The following is a 7388-nucleotide window of genomic DNA, read 5'->3' as shown; positions in this document are numbered from 1 at the left end:
GGAATGTTGTCTTCATTGTCATTTCCTAAACGTAATCGCTCAAGCATTTATATGTCCTTCAGATTTCGCACCTCATCTCCAGCGTCCTCGTCATCATCCCTTTCATTGTCTACTTCCATTCCTATCTCTTCGGTTAAGTCTATGTCAAACCTCCCTTGTGGCCCCTCTTCTTGATAGAACTCTTCATCATATGTGTTTGGGTTGAAGTTGTAATCTTCATCATTTGGGATAGGTAGTTTACCGTATGGCGATACCTTATGCACAATAGACCAACCCTTAAGATGCTCGGCATCTTTGCACGCGTATGATGTATAATAAACCTGGACAGCCTGTTGAGCCACAATGTAGACATCTTTTCCTAGATAGACGGAATCCTATCGAATCTCGACTAGCCCAAGCTTAGGGGTCCGTCTCATTACTCCAGGATGAAACCAGTGACATTTGAATATGACAGGAGTAAGAGGTTTGGAACCATAGAATGATAGTTCATATATTTCTTCAATTCTTTCATAATAGTCGAGAACATCAGTGTCGGGCGTAACAACTTCGCTGTTTGTGGTTTTTCGGTTGGGCCGACTCTGCTTGTAGCTTGCTGTGTGAAAACGATATCCATTCACGTCATAACCGGTAAATGACTTGACCCTAACAGCACAACTGTTTGCAACCTGTCTCAGCTCGTCACTTATAGGTGCATCAGTTTGGGCTTTCTGTTTGAACCAACAAATGAAATCGGGGCTCTCTGGTCCCGCACCCTATGAAAGAAGGGTATCATTTTCTTGCGGGGTAGGTTGCCTTGATCCATGCCAGGATTGACAAAGAAATTCCCTGTACCAACGAGAAACAAGGGGGTTGGACGAAGAAACAAGGACATACGGCGAAATGAAACAAGTTCGTTCAGAACTTACCTAATGAACGGCTGCACCTCGACAAGGTTGGTCAACACATATAGCATGATACTGCTCCACTCTTCATTTTTCAATTGCTTAGTGGTCGATGCACTTGCGCTTCCGAGTTGCCCTTGGAAAAGGCTGAGGTTTGATTCATTTTTGTCAGCATTGTAACGAGGGGGTGTATTATAAATGCTAGGAAGGTTCTCAGTGTAGTATTTCTCTGTGAAGTTCGATACCTCCTCTAGAATGTATGCCTCTGCAATGGAAGCCTCAATTTTGACTTTATTTCTACATTTTTTATGAAGACTCTTTAGACATCTCTTGATTGGATAGCACCAACGGTCCTGCACGCCCCCCATCCGTGCCTCATACAGGAGGTGCACAATCAAATGCTGCATCGGTAAGAAGTAATTGGGTGGAAAGATCTTCTCCAACTTACAGAGCAACACGGGTGCCACTTTTTCCAAGTCATCAATGACAGTCCAAGAGAGCTCCTTGGCACAAAGCTGGCAGAATAAGTAGCTCAACTCTGCCAGCACTTGTCAGACATGCTCCAGGACATAGCCTCGAACCATCGCCGAAAGAAGCCGCTTAATCCATATGTGGTAGTCATGACTCTTCATCCTGTTGACTCGTAGAGTGCCAAAGTTCACTCCCCTCTTTAGATTCACTGCATACCCATCAGGGAACATTAGCGTCTAGATCCATTCAAGTACTTCCCTCCTTTGGTCTTTTTTCAAGGCGAAATTGGCCTTAGGCCTCCTCCAGGTCTTGCCACGACTAGGAGGCTGCATCTCTTGATTTGGTCTATCGCACAACGTTGCCAGGTCCACTCTAGCCTTAGGGTTGTCCTTAGACTTTTCAGTGTCCATGAGTGTTGCACAAAGTGCCTCGGCGACATTCTTTTCAGTGTGCATTACATCAATGTTATGTGACAGAAGAAGGTCATCGAAATAGGGGAGCCTCGTCATGCCCGAGGTATGAGTCCACATATATTGCTCACCATATCCCACAAAACCACCTTCTTCATTGGGCACAAGAGCATCTATCTAAGCATGAACCTCGGCACCAATCCTCATCCACGGTGCAGGGTTTGTCACTTTGATACCTTTCGTAAAGTTATTGATGATGTCTTGTCAGAATGGATGGTCAAGAGGTAGGAATTGACGATGTCTGTCGAATGATGAATACTTGCCACCCTTCTGCAACCAAATGAATCTCACACCTTCCTTGCATATTGGGCATGGGAAATTCCCGTGAACACACCAGGCGCAGAATATCCCATATGCCAGGAAGTCATGCAGGGAGTAGTTGTACCAAACGTGCATTTTGAAGGTTGTCTTTATAGCTCGATCATATGTACATACCCCTTCGTCCCAAGCATGGACCAATTCATCAAATACAGGCTCCATGAACACACCCATATTACTCCTGGGGTGTCGAGGAATTATCAACGACAAGAATACGTTATGTCGTTGAAAGGAGACACCAGGGGGGGAGATTAAGGGGGATAATGAAGACGGGTCAACATGTGTATGGGGCAGCCATCATTCCATAAGGATTGAACCCATCTATTGCCAGCGCAACACGTACATTATGAGCCTCATCTGCTTTGTCATGATGTTTGTCATTAAAGCGGATCCAAGCTTCACCATCGGATGGATGTACCATCTTGTCAGGATTGTACCATTTGCCATTTTTGTGCCATGTCATCTGTTTCGCGGATTCCTCGGTCATGTATAGTCGTTGGATCCTCAGTAGGAACAGAAGGTACCGTAGGATTTTCACGGGGATCGTAAGTTGCCTCTTCTGGCCATCATCAGAGTCTACCTCCAGGTACCTGGAGGATTTACACTTTGGACAGAACTTTGCATGCTCGTGTTCTTTCCTAAATAGGACGCACCCCTTTGGACAAGCATGTATCTGCTCATACAGCATCTTAAGTGCACAAAGGAGTTTCTGTGACTCGTACATGCTCTTTGGAAGAATGTGGCCCTCCGAAAGTAGGGTACCAATCACGGCCAACATCTTATCGAAGCCTTCTCAACTCAAGTTTAGCTCGGACTTCAACCCCATTAAGCATCCAATGGCATCCAGTTGAGACATCATTGACCGATCGTGAAGGGGTTTCTGTGCCGAGTCCATCATATCGTAGAACGCCTGTGCGGCGGCGTCCATCTCCTCCTTCTCACGTCCCTCATCGAATGGTCCTTGGTGAAAGTCATCTAACATGTCTGCTACCCCAGCATCAGCATCAAAAGCCTCCACCCGTGGTCTCACCACCTCCTCTCTCATACGATGGGCTTCACCATGGTGGACCCACCGGGTGTAGTCCGGTGTAAATCCATTCTTCACAAGATGTTTACCCATTTCCACCTTGTTTACCCTTCTCCTGTTTCCACATTTGTTGCAGGGACACAAAACTAGGCAACGTCCTTTAGCAGCCTTGCCAAATGCACTGTTCAAGAAAGCATCGGTCTTGTTCATCCAGTCTGTGGTGTAATCACTCTGACTTCTCTAGCCCATGTACATCCACTGACGGTCATCCATCCTCTAACATATGTATCAGTAAGTAATGTAACCATCAATTGCATCTACATGGTGTTCCTACTGTCTAATTGGTGAGGATAGGTCCTAATCCCACCTGCGGATGCATAGATGAGGTTAGTTTCCATGCTCTACTCCTATCCGAGACAGAATTTTGGCAGCACCTCCCCGCTGTTCTCCAGATACACATCCTGCCAAAGAAGAGTGCGTATCTGGAGAACAACAGGGAGGTGATGCTGAAACTCTGTCTCGGACCGGAGTAGACCATGGAAACTAACCCATCTACGCATCCGCGGGCTATCCAAAAAACGTGGACAATCCGAAACAGATATGGTCATAGATATGCAAAGATCTGCATACCTCCAACCGTATCTCTTTTGAACGGGAGATGCCAAACTGGGTTACGCGATCTACGACCATGATACGGAAAGAGGGGTTATACCTAGGGTGGCGGTGGAGTCAGGCTAGCGAGGCCGTGGCGGGTCGGTGTAGTGGCGAGGCGACGTAGTGCAGGCAGACCGGCACGGCGATGGGAACTCCGACTCGGCTCCGACGAGCTCTTCTCTACAAAAATGGAACAAAATACTGTCATTTTAAAAAAAATCGGCAGAACCTCCCCTACACGGTGAGGTTTCCAAAACCTGCAAAAAACAATGGCACGATGGCCGACAAGCACATATGTCTCAAGAGAAGCCATGTAGTTTGGATATCAATCCATGTAGAAGAATATATCCAAGTAGTACCACTACTTCTACTACTACTTCCACTATTGCTACTACTACTACCACTAGTTCTACTACTACTACCACTATTGCTACTACTACTACCACTAGTTCTACTACTACTACTACTACCACTAATTCTAATGAGTTCCTAGCACTTTAAAAGGGCTGCACAAAAAATTTGGAGGCCAAAAACAAAAAAAACTTTGCCAAGCGCCGGGGCATGGCACTCGGCAAAGGGGGTCTTTGCCGAGTGCCAAGAATAAGGCGCTTGGCTAAGAGGTTTTTTGAAATTTTTTGTTAGAAATTTCCTCCCTATGCCGAGTGCCGAAGCTGTTAGGCACTCGGCAAAGACATTTCAAAAAAATATTGAATCTTTGCCGAGTGCCGTGTCAGGGGCACTCGGCAAAGTATTTTCAAAAAAAAAATCTTTACCGAGTGCCTAACAGCAGGCACTCGGCAAAGAAGGACGTGGCCGAACACCGTTACGTGGGGCAGCCTATGCCGAGTGCCATGCTTTTGCTGAGAGCCTGGCACTCGGCAAAGAAGTCCTTTGTCGAGTGCCCTTTTTTTATCGAGTGCCCGGCACTCGGCAAAGAATTCTTTGCCGAGTGCGGCACTCGGCAAATAAGGTCTTTGCCGAGTGTCCGATTTTTGACACTCGGCAAAGTAGTTTGCACTCGGCAAAGGCCCTGTTTCCAGTAGTGGGAAGTCAAATCTCACATATAGTTACAAATGAAGGAAATATCAAAAGACAATGCTTAAATACATAACGTACTTAGTTTAAAAGATATAACCTTAGATAGCAAACAGCGGAATGTCAACTCCGATCTTTAGGCGAAGACTCCAAATTCACAGGGACAACTGCTGGTTGATCAGAAGCCTAACTCCTCTAGACTCTAGCAATCTGGTACCCACTTGGAAAGAATAAAGCAAGCGTAAGCACATGTCGTACTCAGCAATATAACATGAGGTTATGAAGCTCAAAAGGCTGACATTGGTTTACTGCGATTAGCTTTTAGTGAGTCATCTTTTAACCATTGAATAGCAATAAGTTCAGCAATAGCCCCCAAATAACCACATAATCATGTAAATAAGAATAATGTATAGCAAAAACAATAATCTTAAGTGAGCATTTTTATCATCAGTATCATCAATGTCCATCATCTATTGAGTAAGGAGTCAAAGGCCGCTCGTGACCATGAGCACGGCTGATATACTAGTTTTACACTCTGCAGAGGTTGTACAACTTTACCCATGAGTCGTGATTTACCCTTTCGTCCGAGGCGGCCAACCTCTTGATCCACTTCCAAGGAAGGTCAGCAGGGTTCACTATAAAGTCTTTCAAAGGTTCATCGAACAAGTTAGGGCCGCTAGGTTTCGGTGGCAAGTAGATGTAGGAACCCACTTTCGAATGGCACAATACCTTCATGGCTATACTCATAGGAATAGAGGATGTTTTATACCCGTCTCATCAAGCCCCTTTTGCGCCATAAAGGTAACCTCTAACAAGCTAGAAAAGGTCCTCATACTTGACTAAAGCCAGAGCCATGTAGCCCTCATGGTTGTACTGTAAGTCCCGGATGATCACTTACAAATAAGTCCTTAGGGAGGGAATCTGGAGCACTATAAAAACCCAATGCTCTACCCCTTTTGATTCCATGTTGCTAAAAAACAACTTTTAAATGTTTATTGCATATACCATTAGTCAAGTTACAAGATCATGGTTATTTATCATGAGCACTAGCATAATACTACCCAATGCAAATCACCCATGGTGTAAGGTACAAGATATCAAGTAGCTAGGATATCCTTAGTGGCAACAAGGTAGACACATGCAATATGAATTAAGTGATATTAAAGTGAATAGGTAACAAGGTCGATCCCATACTATACTTGCCTTAAACTTAGATCCTTCTTCTGTTGATTTGTAACCTCCAAAGAATTGCTTCTTGATCATCACGTAAAACTCACCGACTGGACATGATCACAAAAGCACCACACAAGCATCCGAACAAACATACACATCTATATTAGAATAGTACACCAATCATAAGGTAAAAATGTTTTAAAGATGTTCTATATGTCGCTACGAACACACAGACGTGAAAAGCACGCTAATCAGAGCTATGGTGAATAAGATACAACTACCGATAGATTTGCTTTAAAAAGAAACTATAAGCTTTATCTATTTTAATGATTATATAAAACATATATAAGATATTTTAGAGAAGTACCTAAATTGTACTAAGCCAAATTAGATTTGTATTAGGAAACCGACATAAGATTAATCTTATTTTATTTACAAAAGACAGAGGTGGAAACCCTAAGTTACTTTTAATTGAAAAAGTAACTATATATAGATTAATCAAATTATTATTTTATTAAAAAGCTTTGAACATGTTAAACAATGCCACTAACACGTAGATTACGTTGCTACCAGCTAACACAACTTAAACGGGTCAAAACGGAGTTAAAACGGAGAAGATATGGCCTAATGAAGGTAGTGGCAAATTTGTAAATAGATGGAACTTAATTTTTGAATTTCAAATAAATAAAATCCGATTTGAAACCGGCCAAGGACTGTGGATACTATTTTGAAGAAAGACATGGGCTCTTGAGAATAAAAGCAAGGATGGCGGGTTCTATAATTAAAGATCTGAGGGGGTTTTTAGCAAAAGTGCCAAGGCGAAGAGGTACGGGTTGATCTGAGCCGTTGGATTGAGACTAGACGGCCAAGATTATAAAGAGGGAGAGAGAGAGTGAATACCAGCCGGAGGGGAAAGTCAGCGCGGCGGCTGCCATCGCCGACGACAAGAAAAGCCCGCCGGAGTTCAGCGAATCAGTGATTCCGGCGGCTGTTGGCTATACGGATGGCACAGGGAGATAGAGGAGGGAATGGCGGACTCGACTATGGGTTCGAAGATGGCAACGAGCAAGCAGGGGCGAGCAGAGGCTCGAGGAGGCGGCTCGATTCTTCGGCAAAACGATGACGGCGGCGCTGCGGCAGAATAGAGCGAGAGAGAGCGAGCTAAGGCACTTGGAGGCCTTCTTACCTCATATCAAAGAACGGGGAGTGGCTTGGGGCGGCGGCGAAGCTGCGAGACGACGAGATGAGCTCAGTGGCGGTAAGCTAGGGTTGCAGCTGCTGCGACTAACTCAAGGCGAGACGGAGCTTGCTCTAGGGTTTGGGGGAGGTGGTGCGGTGCAGGCCTCAGTATTTAAGAGG

This window comes from Miscanthus floridulus, chromosome 9 (genome assembly GCF_019320115.1).
Source record: "Miscanthus floridulus cultivar M001 chromosome 9, ASM1932011v1, whole genome shotgun sequence".
Classification (NCBI taxonomy): domain Eukaryota; kingdom Viridiplantae; phylum Streptophyta; class Magnoliopsida; order Poales; family Poaceae; genus Miscanthus; species Miscanthus floridulus.
Note: the sequence above shows the minus strand (reverse complement) of the source record.